The sequence below is a fragment of the Mustela nigripes genome, chromosome 5, assembly GCF_022355385.1.
Source record: "Mustela nigripes isolate SB6536 chromosome 5, MUSNIG.SB6536, whole genome shotgun sequence".
In the NCBI taxonomy this organism is placed as follows: domain Eukaryota; kingdom Metazoa; phylum Chordata; class Mammalia; order Carnivora; family Mustelidae; genus Mustela; species Mustela nigripes.
In genome coordinates this window covers 21,549,361-21,563,229 of record NC_081561.1, presented here as the reverse complement: position 1 = coordinate 21,563,229, position 13,869 = coordinate 21,549,361, and positions in this window count along the sequence as shown.

Below are 13,869 nucleotides of genomic sequence, written 5' to 3'. Positions count from 1 at the left end.
GAAGTATGGAAGACAATAAAGCCTTCCAGAGAGGCTTTGAGCTTGTTTCTTCTAGGCCTTTTGGACAAATACAAATGCGGGATTACTTTAAAGTTAATTATTGATTTATGGTTTTCGGACCACAGAGCTATGAATTCAGCCTGCAGATCTGAAGGAGAGCTTGCTAATTTATGGTACGAAGTCTGAGGGGTTATCCCAGGTCCCAGCTCAGCATCAAGGTTAAAATAGCCACTTCTTCCTTATAATCTACTTGGAGTAGATATCTTGAGGGACTGGTTTATTCCCATTTTTATATCTCTTTCAAGGCACAAGCTTTTGGCATCCTAGTTTTATGGAAAGAAGATCCTATTACAGGCAATGGACTTTTCCTCATGTACTCCAAGCCCAGAGGCCTCGCAAACAGATGGATGGGGTCACCTGGCTTCTCGAATTCCCTTGGATAAAACCAGTTTCAGGGCTCTTTAGGGACCCACACTCATGCATACCTTCACTTGAATATTTCTCGATCACTTGCCATCCCATTAACACTTTTAAGGCGATGCTTTATATGTTTTTCCAGCGTTTGGGGCTGTTTTCAGTAGAAGGTTTCTACTTAGAAACTAGTTCTACTAGTTTATTAGTTCTACTTAGAACTAATAAGTCCCTTTCTTTGGACAATTAAAAAAAAAAGAGTCAGTGTCTTGGCATTTTATTCTTTAAACGTCATTAAAAGGAAAAGACTGTAGTAGAGCTATGGCTAATAGAAATGGAAAAGAATACATATTTTAAAAAGGACACTATTTTATATAGAGCTGGTACTGCACACTGGATTAAGAGTATATATTTCTGAATTTTGCCATTGACTGGTTTCCTCCATGATTTGTTATACATAATCTGCAAAAGTGTAATGAGTGGAGGATTTCAATGTGACCTTAACCATATAACCTTTTACAGCCGAGAATTATATTCCAAATACCAACCACCCCTCCCCTAAATAATATAATATTGTCCCATTAGGCTTTTTGTTCACATATGTCCTAATTAATTTGATTCTTTATGTAGCAGATCAAAAACATTAGTATCATAAATTGGTATTTCTGGTTAAATATTTCAGAAAAGAAGATGTTTCCAAAACACTGTTCTGCCTGAAACTTTAAAAAAAAAAAAATAGGAAAAGAGAAAAGTGAGAGCCACTGGTAACAGCAGAAATTCAAAAGACGTGACAGAAAACAATATCATGAGTATAGAAAACAGTGTGAGTGAAATTAATTTTTAAGTGGAAAATGATAGCTATAAACGTTATCTAGCACATACATAATTCTTCTTTCAGAAGAAAACCCTGAAAAAATGGAATTGAATTATATTCTCTACCGTGATAGAAGCAGTAAAGTTTTCAAAAATAAATAATACCTGAATCTGCAAATTGAATTTACACCATGCACGCTAAGTACACCGTGTACTAAGAAAAATTGATACAAGGCAATTAATACTAAGTCATGTCCTTAAAGTAATTGGACTTTAAAGCAAAGAAATATTTTCTTGGTGAGCTGGGCTTTATAATACAGAAAGGTATCGGCAAGGAGAATCAATAAGCTTGGCATCCTTCTTCTCCAAGGGAATATTAAGTGACAGAAGGGAATAAAACAGTTGATACATACAAAGTCCTTGGGGAGTGGATATGCGAACCAAAATGCTTTTATATAAAGACCACAGGGAGATATCCTTAAATATATAAAATTCAGAAAAATTGGTCCCCAGGAGCCCTGGTGGTAGTAAAGGTGGAGGACCCCACTTGGTGTTGCAATTTAACTAAACAAGAAATGGACAGGGGGTGTCTGGGTGGCTCAGTCAGTTAAGCACTGCCTTTGCTCAGCTCGGGATCTCAGCGTCGTGAGATCAAGTCCCGCATCAGGCTCCCTGCTCAGTGGGGAGCCTGTTTCTCTCTCTCCCTCTGCCTGAGGGGGTCCCTCTGACCTCGCCCTACACCGGTCTCTCATGAATAAATAAATAAATAAATAATCTTTAAAAAATGAATAGAGGGGCAGGCAATGGTAAATTAAAGTGTCCAGCATCATGCATTTCAGTACAGAATTAAGGATAATGAACTGGGTGCAGTGCTTCTAAGAGAATGCTAATGTTATAAAATGTTATAAACCTTGACACATAAGCATTGTGTACATGAATATCATAAGATGAAGAGATAGAAAGGTGAAAAGAGGTTGAAGGCTTTCTCCATTTTCACTTACAAATGCTTTATAATTTTCATTACCCTTGTCTTTAACCTGTGGATTATTTACATATAGGCTGTCTTTTGTTTGTTGATTTTTAATTTTATTGATACATGAATAATATATTGTAATATCAACATAACATTTATTTTATAATATTATTATAGTGCAATATTATTATCAAATTTTTGCAATCTGAACAGTAAGAATCAGCAGGTGGAGAGTACTAGAAGGTTATACACTTTCATTGTTTTGCAGGGATAGATATCTATAATATCAATTTTTTTGGTTTTATTGAAACATAAGGGACAAATAATATTGTAGGCTATTTAGGGACACGTACTTTGAGTATTCGTATGCATTGAATCAAAGTATTTCCCCATTGAGTTAATTAACAAACCTGTCATCTCATATGTTGACTTTTTTTTAAATTCCACATATAAATGATATTATGCAACATCTGTCTCTTTATTTCGTTTAGCTGGATGCCCTCCAGGTTCATCTGTGTGCCACAGAAGACAGGACTTCCTTCTTTTTCAAGGCTGAATAGCATTCCAGTATGTACATCACATTGCTTTACCCGTTAATCTGTTGATGGACCCTTAGGTTGTTTCCATACCGGATTATTGTGAATAATGCTGAATATCGGGTTACAGGTATCTCTGCAAGATGATGATTTTTGTTTCCAATGGATATAGATCCAGAAGGGGTAATCACTGGAGCCGATGGTATATTCTCCCCAGTGGCTGCACCAGGTCACATTCCCGTCACTGGTGGGCAAAGCCTCTCTTTGTTCTGCATCCTTACCACCCACTGTTACCTCTTGCCTTTTGGATAACAGCCATCCTAATTAATGTGAGGTGATATCTCACTGTGGCTTTGATTTGCCTTTCCCTGATGATGAGTGGTATGTCTTTTCATGTACCTATTGGCCATTGGATGTGTTCTTTGAAAAATGTCAGTTCAGGTCCTTTACTTATTTTTTTTTGCGTGGGTTATTTGTGTTCTTGCTGTTGAATTGTGTGAGTTCTTTGTGTATTTTAGATATCAGCCCCTAATCAGATACGTGGTTTGCAACCATGCCCTCCCACTGTATAGGTTACTTCTTAATTTGGTTGATGGTGTCCTTCCCTGTGAGGTGGCTTTTTAATTTGATGCAGAATCACTTAGTTATTTTTACATCTGTTGCCTTTGATTTTTGCTGTCAAAGTCCCCTCCCCCTAAACTGTTGTCAAGATTGAGGTCAAGGAGCTTACCTGCTGCTTTCCTCTAGGAGTTTTATGGTTTCAGGTGTTACATTCAAGTCTTTAATTCACTTTGAGTGCATTTTCGTGTATGGCTTAAGAAAGTGGCCCAGTTTCATTCTCGTGCGTGTAGCTGCCCAGTTGTCCCAACACCATTTATTGCAGAGACTATGCTTTCCCTCCTGAGTATTCTTGGCTCCTTTATTATAAATTAATTGATCATAAATTTATGATCAAATTAATTGATCATTGATTAATTGATCATAATTGATCAAAACAGGTATTATTCTGGGTTCTCTATTCTGCTCCATTAATCTATATTTTATGTTCCCTTCAGGCCATTCCAATACTGTTGTGATTACTATAGCTTTGTATTATAGTTTGAAATCTTCTTTTTGAGATTCCTTTAGCTATTCAAAGTCCTTTGTGGTTCTATATAAATATTAGATTTCATTTTTTCTTTATATTTCTGTGCAAATGCCATTGGAATTTTGATAGAGACTGCACTGAATCTGCAGGTTATTAATGATATTCATTGTTCCAGTTTATGAATGTGAGACCCTCTCCATTCATAGAGACCTTTTCCCTCTCCAGCTCCCATCTTTCCCTTTCCATCCTAAACTTCTTCCATCAGGGTCTTACAGTTTTCAAGGTATGGGTCTTTCACATCCTTGATTAAATTTATTCTTTTTTTTTTTTAAGATTTTTATTTATTTATTTGACAGACAGAGATCACAAGTAGGCAAAGAGGCAGGGAGCCTGCTGAGCAGGGAGCCAGATGTAGGGCTTGATCCCAGAATCCTGGGATCATGACCTGAGCCGAAGGCAGAGGCTTTAACCCACTGGCAGAGACTTTAACCCACTGAGCTACCCAGACGCCCTGATTATTCTTAAGTATTTTATTCTTTTGGATGCAATTATAAGTAAGATTGTTTACTTAATTTCTCTTTCTGGTAGCTCATCGTTCGTGTATAGAAACACAACTGACTTTTGTACATTGATTTTGTGTCCTGTGACTTTACCAAATTCATTTACTATTTCTAATACGTTTTTGGTAGAGTCTTTGGGGTTTTCTGTATATAATATCATGTCATTTGCAAATAGTGACAGCTTTACTCATTCCTTACCAATTTGGATGCCTTTAATTTCTTTTTCTTGTCTAGTTGCTCTGTCTAGGACTTCCAATACCATGTTGAGTAGACAAATAATAAAGACCTTTTATAACAAATCTACAGCTAACATCACACCCAACAGTGAAAAACAGAAAGCTTTTTGGCAAGATTGGGCATCCTTGTCTTGCTCCTGAATTTACAAGAAAAGCTTTCATCTTTCTGCTAACTTTCAGTTTCATTCCTCTATTGATAGATATTTACAGTGTTTCTAATTTGGACCACTCTAAGGAACCCCAACTTAGATACCCTAAACCCTTAGACTCCCACAAGTTGGCACCTGCATTTCTACTATGTTGATCTCTTGAATGAAACTGTTAGATTGAAAGGACATTTTGTATTTTTAATTTAACATACATGGTCAATTTAAAAAAAAAAAAAACTGTAATGCTTCACATTCCGTCCATCTTTGGATAGGCATGCTCTTTTGTCAATAATCCTGACAGGGAGGTCTTTCGAATTTTTGCTAGTCTTTTGTGTATAAGTAATCACTTTTTTGTCAACCTGAATATTTTTATTGATCAGACTACTAGAAAGTATGAAAATATTTTAGTGTATCTTTTAATAAGATTTTAGTTTTCTGTGCATTCTTTAATTATAGTTTTATACATTTTCTATTGAATTATTTTTCTATTTTTAAGAATTGATAAATATTTACTCTTTGCATGTCATCAGATTAGAAACAGTTATGTAGATGAAACACTGTTTATTAACTTTATTATGTACTCTTCCACATGTAGTTTTTGTTTATATGAAATAAATGATGTTTATTCGTAATACATTTTAGTCTTCCAGAACCAGTCATGATGGTACCCAATCCATAATGTCTTGGTATGTACAGTCGTCTAGATTTCTTATAAAATTTTCAGTTTTTTCTTTGTTCATTAGTTTTTCATTCTAGGCTTTGGTCCATCTGGAATATATTTTTGTATGTGGTGTAAGACGGGGTTCCATTTTTACTTCCTTCCAGATGGTTGGCCAGTTGTGTCTGTGTTGTTCCTTAAAAAAAAGAAAATCATGTTTTGCCATTGAATTAATTATTGCTTTTCTCTGTATTAAAGCTCTACAAACTAAAATCCTCATTCTATGCCTATTTCACTAGTCTACTTGCCTTTTCCTCCATCCATATCCTATTTACTTCATTTAGTGACAATATGGGCTATGTGATATGATAGGCTATTTTCTCTCTGTGTGTGTGTGTGTGTGTATGTGTAGGTACACGTATGCTTGGCTGTTCTGATCCATTCCTTTCTAGTCTTTTCTCTGGTAAATGGCCCATTCAGTTTTCTACTCTGTCGTTTTTGGCAAACTGTGTTATTCAAGTAGCATTCTCTTTTTAGCCTATCTTTCCTTTCTGACTGGGTTTTGTTTCTTTTCTCATACTTAATCTTATCTACTTTGGATCTCCCTTTTTTGTTAATCAGACTTCCAGGGGTTTATCTATTTTACTGGTTTTTCTCCTCAGAGAATTGACTTACTGATTTACACTTTAAATGTTTTTGATTGTTTTCTATTTCATTAACTGAAATTTCTCTCTATTAATTCTTGCTTATTGCATTTTTATTTTCTAATTTCTTAAAATGGATATTTAATTCCTTCCTTTCTTTTGTCTCAACAGCATTTAAGTCTCTTCATTTCCCTCTGAGAAAAGAAGGAAATATTAGCTAGGTATTGTTTTGCTATGTTACATAGATATTCTTTTGAAGTGTTCTTTTTCTTGCTTTCTCCCTAGTTTTTTACTTTACCTTGAATTTTTCTTAGATTTGGTTTCTTAATTACTCTTCATATTTACCTTAAAAGCTGGTAATCTTGATTTAATTCTTTCCATTTTATCGTATTTTATCTTTTATTATGCATTGCTTTTTTTCTCTTTCTTCTTTTTTAAAAAATTTTATTATTTATCTGAGAGCGAATGAAAGTGAGAGAGATCTCAGAGGCAGGTGGAGAAGCAGACTCTCCACTGAGCAGGGATCCCGATGTGGGGACTCAATCCCAGGCCCCCAGGATCATGACCTGAGCCGAAGGCAGTTGCTCAACCGACTGAGCCACCCAGGCACCCCATTTTTTTCTCTTTCTTTCCTTGTTTCTTGCTCAGTTGATCTAGTTACTATTCCTACCATGCTTCCCTTGTTAATTTGGGGATTCTACTGAAATTTTCCAATCGAAAGAGTTACTATTCTTATAATCAGATACTTATGGATATAACATTTATTGAAACTAAAATAGTTACAATTTTTCCACCAACCTGCTCTTACATCCCCCCAGAGGCCAAAGCCAGGATGTCTCTTCTGTTTCAAAAGTCCTGAAAAACTTACAGGAAATATTTTCCCCCAGTAAATGGGGTCTAAGATTCATAGGCAACACTTTCTCCCCTTCAGTCCTCTCCATGTTGTTGTTTTATTTTTTGTTGCCCATGGTTTTTCAGTATTTGAGTTGAAAAGCTTGCTGATGGCCTGATATTTTATCCCCCCTTTGGGAGATATTTTATTAATTGTGCTTGGATAATTGCCACCTTAAAAAAAAACACTGTTCTTAGAGTCAGAAATTTTACTGGGATTTTCCTAGATGTGCCTTTTTCTGATCCGTAGAGCTTGGTACAAAATCAGAACTTTTTATTTCAAGGACATTTATTTTTTTTATTTGTTTCAGTAATGCTTTTTTCCATTTTTCCATAATTGCTCCCCCACCCCAGAGCTACTATTTTTATTTATTTCCTATCCACTATAATTTTCTTCATGCTGTATTTTTGCTTTGAGATAGGTTGTCACTGGATCTCCCAGGCCTCTCCTGAATAATAACCAACCTCAATTTTGACTCATCTAATAAGTTACTGTGGGCAGTTGTACTGCTGCTGACCAGTGTTCACTCTTTGTTCTTTGTAAGAGGATGATACAGTCCTGTCCCACAGTATTCGGGTTTGGCTGTGTGGCATGTTTGCCTGATGACTATGAATTCATGGGACAGCGCTGTGTTTGCTGCTCGCCCGCGAGAGGGATGGGCTCCACCAGCACTCTGACCCATCCCTTCCACCATGACAAAGGGCATTTTTCAAGACAGCACCGCTCCTTTTGCTTGGGCTGCAGAATGAAAATACAGGGAGAATGCAGTATAGCTCCCCTGAAGAGGGGTCCATGTAATAGAAGCCAGAAATAAGTCTTTGTGACATGCAGTCATAGAAGTTTGGGGGGGGGGTGGATGTGGGGAGTTTGCAAACACACTCTTGATCGATGAATTCTTGTCTTCCAAATGTACATGGTTGCAGGTAATAACACAAGTAAATGCTGTACTACTTCATGCTTTGACCCCTTTCACCACTGGAAATAGAGCCTGTGATGCCTTTAAATCTAAACAGAGAGTCCAGTCTAGAAAGCTCAGGTTGAATTTAGAGAAAGGATCGGTTTCAGATTCAGCTCTTCTGAGCCATGTCTAGTTTCAAAGTCTGCATGACCATTTTCCCAGAGACGTAGAAATGCCTGTGATGATATCTAACCATGGATTTACTTGTGGGGCTTTGACCTGATGAAACTATGAGACCTGAGTGTCATGGCGCCCAAGTCTAGACATGGGGCCCACCATGGGTAAGGCAGGAAGCTCCAAAGGGAGAGATGGATGTGAAATGGAGAGTGGGGAGTGAACAGGATCAGTGGGGAGCTGAGAGGACAAGCTGGAGCCCACAGGGATGGGCCGGAACTCAACCTGGTGTCTAACAGCCTACTTTGATGGTCTTGCAGAAGAAGCAAGGGTCTTTCAAAATGGTGATAAATCTGTAAGTGGTGGAGGAATCTGAGAAACTGAAGAAACATACCCGATGGAGTCTGGAAGCGCTGAGGCTTTGGCTGTTGTCTTCTTCTACAAGGTGAGCCAAGGGTAAGTGACACAGTGCCTGTGAGGGTATGGCTGTGTTTCACTGCTGTCCTCCAAGTCTCACACAAAACCTCTCTTGTCTTATGGTCCACACGAATCTGGAACAATGCAGAGAAGGGAATTCTGGAAACATAATTCCAGCTCAGCTAAAAGTGGACAACAATATGGCTTATGGAAACTTCTCAATTAATATTTAATAAAAGAAGGAACGCACAAAGGAGCAATTGATCCCACTGAAGATGTAAGTAGATGGCACCTTGGGTATGTAAATGACCAATTATATTCTTTTCCTTTGGGAAAAAAACTTTCTTTTGCTGGGAATTATATTTATTACCATTTTGTTCATTTATTTGTTGGCATCAAGTTTCTCACCCGATTCCTTCTGTAAAACATCATCTCAGTCCATCGGGTAGAACTTAACGCTTGCATCTGTCTCAACCCATTTATCTGTGTCAAGAAAGCTGTATTGCCATAGATTAACCAAGCATCACTTTCTTGATGTTTTGATTATTCTAAATGTCTATCTCAACATGCAAGAGTAATCAAGTAGCATTTATAGAAAGGGTTCAGGAAGAGATACAAGATAATAAAAACTGCATCTTGCTTAATGGAGCATGCGATGTTCACTTCTTTAGATAATGAAAAAGAGAAGACAAAGATAGATAAGGAAAATAAAGATTAGCTGCTTTCCCTCACCCCATACCTTAATCCTAATACATTTATAATAAGCCACCGTCTATCACAGTAAAGGTAAATATTGAAAAATTAAGAGATGAACTGATAGTGTTTTATTAATACGAAATGATTTTCCAGGATGACCCAATCTGGATATAGAAGATTAGTTCATTAAGAGTAATTACAGATGTGATTCACATTGAATTGTTTGGTGCCAAAATATAGTGTGTGTGATCCCACTGGGTCGGAGACCCTCTTGCTGCCGTGGTTCTGAGGCTAGCATGGGAAGGAATCACGAGGAGGCTTGTTAACACGTACATTATGGGCCCTGCTCCCAGAGTTTCTGATTCACTGGGTCTGGGATGGGGCCAAGAATGTGCATTTCTGACAAGTCCCAGATGATGCTGATCTTGCTTGTCTGAGGACTGAACTTTGAGAAGCACTGTTAGACTAAAACCACCGAAAGAGGGTGCATAGCCCATATCTTACTTGTCAGGATCCCTTTAAGGTATGTCTTGCAGGTAAACTTGCAATTAACTCCACAATTAAAGTGCTTATTATCACAAATGGCTAAACACTAAGCTATATGTCAAATCATTGCTTAGCACAACCTTAAGTTAGAGCGCCCACTGTATGTCTTGTTATCCAGCCAATACAGAGACTTGAGCCAGGCGTTTAAAACCCTGTTTAAATAGACACAGTTACTATATCTAATCAACACAGCAGTGGGGCTTGCCAGAAACCTATAAAACTAATGGATTTGCAAGAAAATTACATCACCTTCAAATCAATGCTGGTAACACAGGTGGCATTTGTAAAAAGTAAAGAAATTGACATTAACCCAGCCCATCTCTGCTGACTGCCAATGAGGATTTCAGCTTTGTTAAGAAAAGATGGTCTCCCTTCCAGGAATTATATTTAAATATTTTAACTTAAATCTTCCTAAAATGGTGTAGTAGAAAGGATCAGTGACTGTTCTAAAGTCTGTCCATCGATAGGTTGGAAATATTTGGGTCAAAAGACGGGAGGGGCTGCCCTTACCCAGTAATGGGTAAATGGTTTTTTAAACTATATGGGTTTATTTATTTATTTTTTTCCTGTTGAAACAATAAATAAAAGAATGAACCATCTAACTCAAACATCCCTTGCTCCATCACCGAAGAGGCCCACGGAAATGGCAGAACCCAGTTTAATGAGAAAGCCGCGGAGGACGTGCATAACCTTTGTTCTGGGGACCTGCATTGCTTAGCAGATGGGATTAAAATTCAGATAAGTGATAGAAGAGGTTTGTAAGGGAGGAAATTGGTGTGTGGTCACATTGTCTGCCTTAATCCTCTTCACTTTGCACTACTCAGGTTGTTGTTAAAACCAATCCGCGAGGAATCATTTTCACCTTGAAAACTGCAGATGTTCATGTGACGCTTAGAAATAAAGCTCTCTGGAAAACGCCTTCCTGGATAATCCTGGAGAAATAAGGAGTACATGCTGAAAGTGCACACACGCACGTGCACACACACACACACACACACACACACACGTGTGTGCTGGTGCACCGCCGTCATAAAACAGCTCTATGAAATTAGCACATTTCCTAGGAAGAAATACTGTGAAATTGTTCCTTAAGACTTAATCAGCTACAAATCTATTCAAGCATAAAAATAGCTTATATTCCACTGACGGAGCTGCCTAAATGTTCTACCTACGTGACTAGATATTGACACAGAAATATTTGGGTCACTTGAGTTTAGAAATACCTGTACATTCCACCATGAACATTTTGTTACCTCCTTAAAAAAATAATAATTACAGGGAGAAATTTACAAGCATGGGCCGACAATGGAAGGACCAAGTGGTGACACTATTCCTGTTGGGTCAGGCTCCCACACTTACCATATCCATTTACCTTAATTACTTTCTTGTTCCAAATACAGCCACACTGAGGGTTAGGGTTTTACCACATGAATTTTGTGGACACATGCATTCAGCCCATAACATGCATAAGCAGCCATTAATAATGAATTTACTTAGCATTCACCTATATGCTTCTCCTAATGTAATCATGCAAAGAAAAAAAAACCGTGAATTTTAAACACATTTTATTCTCAGCATTATCTTTGTTTACTGTGCTTCTAAGATCGCTATTTGGAAACTAAATGAGGAAGTATAGCTTTTGAGGAAATGTTTGGTTCTCCTACTGGACCAGAGAGGGACACTGGCTTCATCTCCATGTCTCACACAGGAAGAAACAGTCAACCAAACTCCCTCAGAACTTGGCGGGGGGTGGGGGGTAGGTGCGTGGGGAAAGGCATCTGATCTTTTGCAGGTTTCTCCCTGGGCATCATCTGAGCTAGAGAAACTCCCTTTTTCCAAATTAGGCTAAACTTTTCTGACGTAGAAATACAAAACACCACTTGACTTCTTTTTCTGGTCCAGACATCTTCTGGTCATGGTATCTAGGAAGAAGGCAGATGATATCAGCCCAGAAATAATCAAGGGAATTAGCACCATGTTCTCATTTCAAACCCAAAGGCAGGAGTCTGCCCCACACCCATTCCCTCTCTGATTTTAGATTCAGCTTCTGGTCACTCTCTCCTGTCTTAGCCTTTGATTTGCCATTTACTCCAATGGTCCAATGGCTCATGTTCTTCTCAGTGAACCCATTTACACACACACACACACACACACACACACACACACAGTGATACGCATCCCCACGTCCAATACCATCTTCCTTTTCTAATGGAAATTTGGTCTCACATGGCCCCTGAGGTGGGGATGACAAATCATGAAGTCTTCACCCCAGAGCCACCCCAGAGCGGTCTGGGCTCTGCAGTGTCAGGAGGCACCACTGTCATCTATCTGTGACCTGAATGGTGTCCTCTGGAGCAGCACACAGTCAGGACTCCAGCCTTCTGAGAAGAACACGCAAAAACATGGCGGAGAGAAGATGGAATAAGGGACTCTACTGGAGGAACCTCAAGCACCAATATTTGCTAGGCTAATACATTTTATTGATTTCATTTATTGATACTATTGGATTTAGCAGTGTGCTGTAAAGGAACCCAACACGACTCTCCCAATTACTGATCCCACAGATAATCCTTCTGCACACATGGATGTAGGTGCCTCTATCAGAACGAGGAAAGCAGTAACTTTGAAGTACAGACGGAAAACTTTGAACATGGGGCATAAAGCATATATAGCATAACAGGTGTATGACTGAGCTAACATTTTTCTGGTGGTGAGTGTGTCAACACAAAGCAGATCAAAGACTAAAAGACAGAGTGATAATGGTTTTCATTGGCTATGTTCACACAATTCAACTAAAGGCACAGATGGAAAACATTCCAATTGCAAAATGTTAACAGGCAGGATTGAGAGGAGAAAGAACAATTAAGTCGAGCAATGAGCTATTTATGATTTCAGCTGCCTTGAATCCTGAATTTTCTTTACCACCATGTGGCTGTGGTTATTTTTTTGAATGAGTTTTGGGCTAATGTGTCCTAATAACAGGTTTTCAATTTGATGAAAAAATGACACTGTTTTTATAAAATAATAATAATGATGATAATAATAAAAATGTGTTGCTATGAATATAGGGGATTTTTAGTAGCCTTTCATTTCCTGGTGTCCATTTTTTTTTTTTTCGTACAATAGCTGTGAATCCATCATCTTAGCCAAATGTAATGGTAAATGAGCCAGAGTGATATGACAAAACCATTATAGGAAGTTCTAGTTTTAATATACCAGATTTTAAGCTTCTCGAGGGCAGGGACCAATCAATTTATTTGTACTCCCAGCATCTAGCACACTGCCTCTCAAATAGAGAAAAAGACATATTTTTGAATAAATGAATGAATATATAATGTATACCTGTTTAACCAATATTCAAATAAGCAGAACATTATCAAACATACAAAGCAATAAAATTGTCCTAAATTTAATTTTTATTCTGTGATTCAGGAAGAACTTATCTCTAGTCTACCATGAGGTAGGAATCAGATCTGGATTATTTTAGCTTTTGGTTATTGGCACTCTTGATGGGTACTGTAAAACTTAAGTTATCTTCTGACGGTTTTTAAAGAGCATTAAAAGCCTTTAAATCCTCCCCTCTCCTGTAAAATAGCTAAGAATGCCTTTCTTTGTTCTTTAACATGGTCTGGACTTTGGGGAATGTCTCTAGCAGTAATTAATAAAGATGGAGCACACAAGGCAAACTTTTTCCTAAAAGCCGTTGTAAATGTATCATTACAACAGCTTTTGTTTTCCCACATAAACTCTTTGCTCACTAAAGAGTTCTCAATCCACATCCACAATGAAAATCTACCAAGTCCAGATGGATGTTTTTTGCTTATTTGTTTGGGCTTTTGGGGAGTAAATTTAAGGTATATGTATAGAAAAGCAAGAACAATAGGTTAAAAAGGGGGCTAGCCTACAGGGAGGCTCTCTCACATTGAAGAAGGCCTGCTTCAGCAGCTCTCCTCAGGGTCCATATAACCGCAATAGCCCACCGGCCGCTGGGTTATATATGGTAGCCCAGCTACCAAATTTGGTAGGTCCTTTCTCTTCTAAGACCTTCACTTAATAAGAGTTGAAGGGGTTATTTTAAAATGGAATTTATAATAACCAATAAAGGATTAATATGGGGAAAAGAAAATTACCTTGTGGAATAAACAATTTACAGCATATTCATTCACCCCATAAATATTT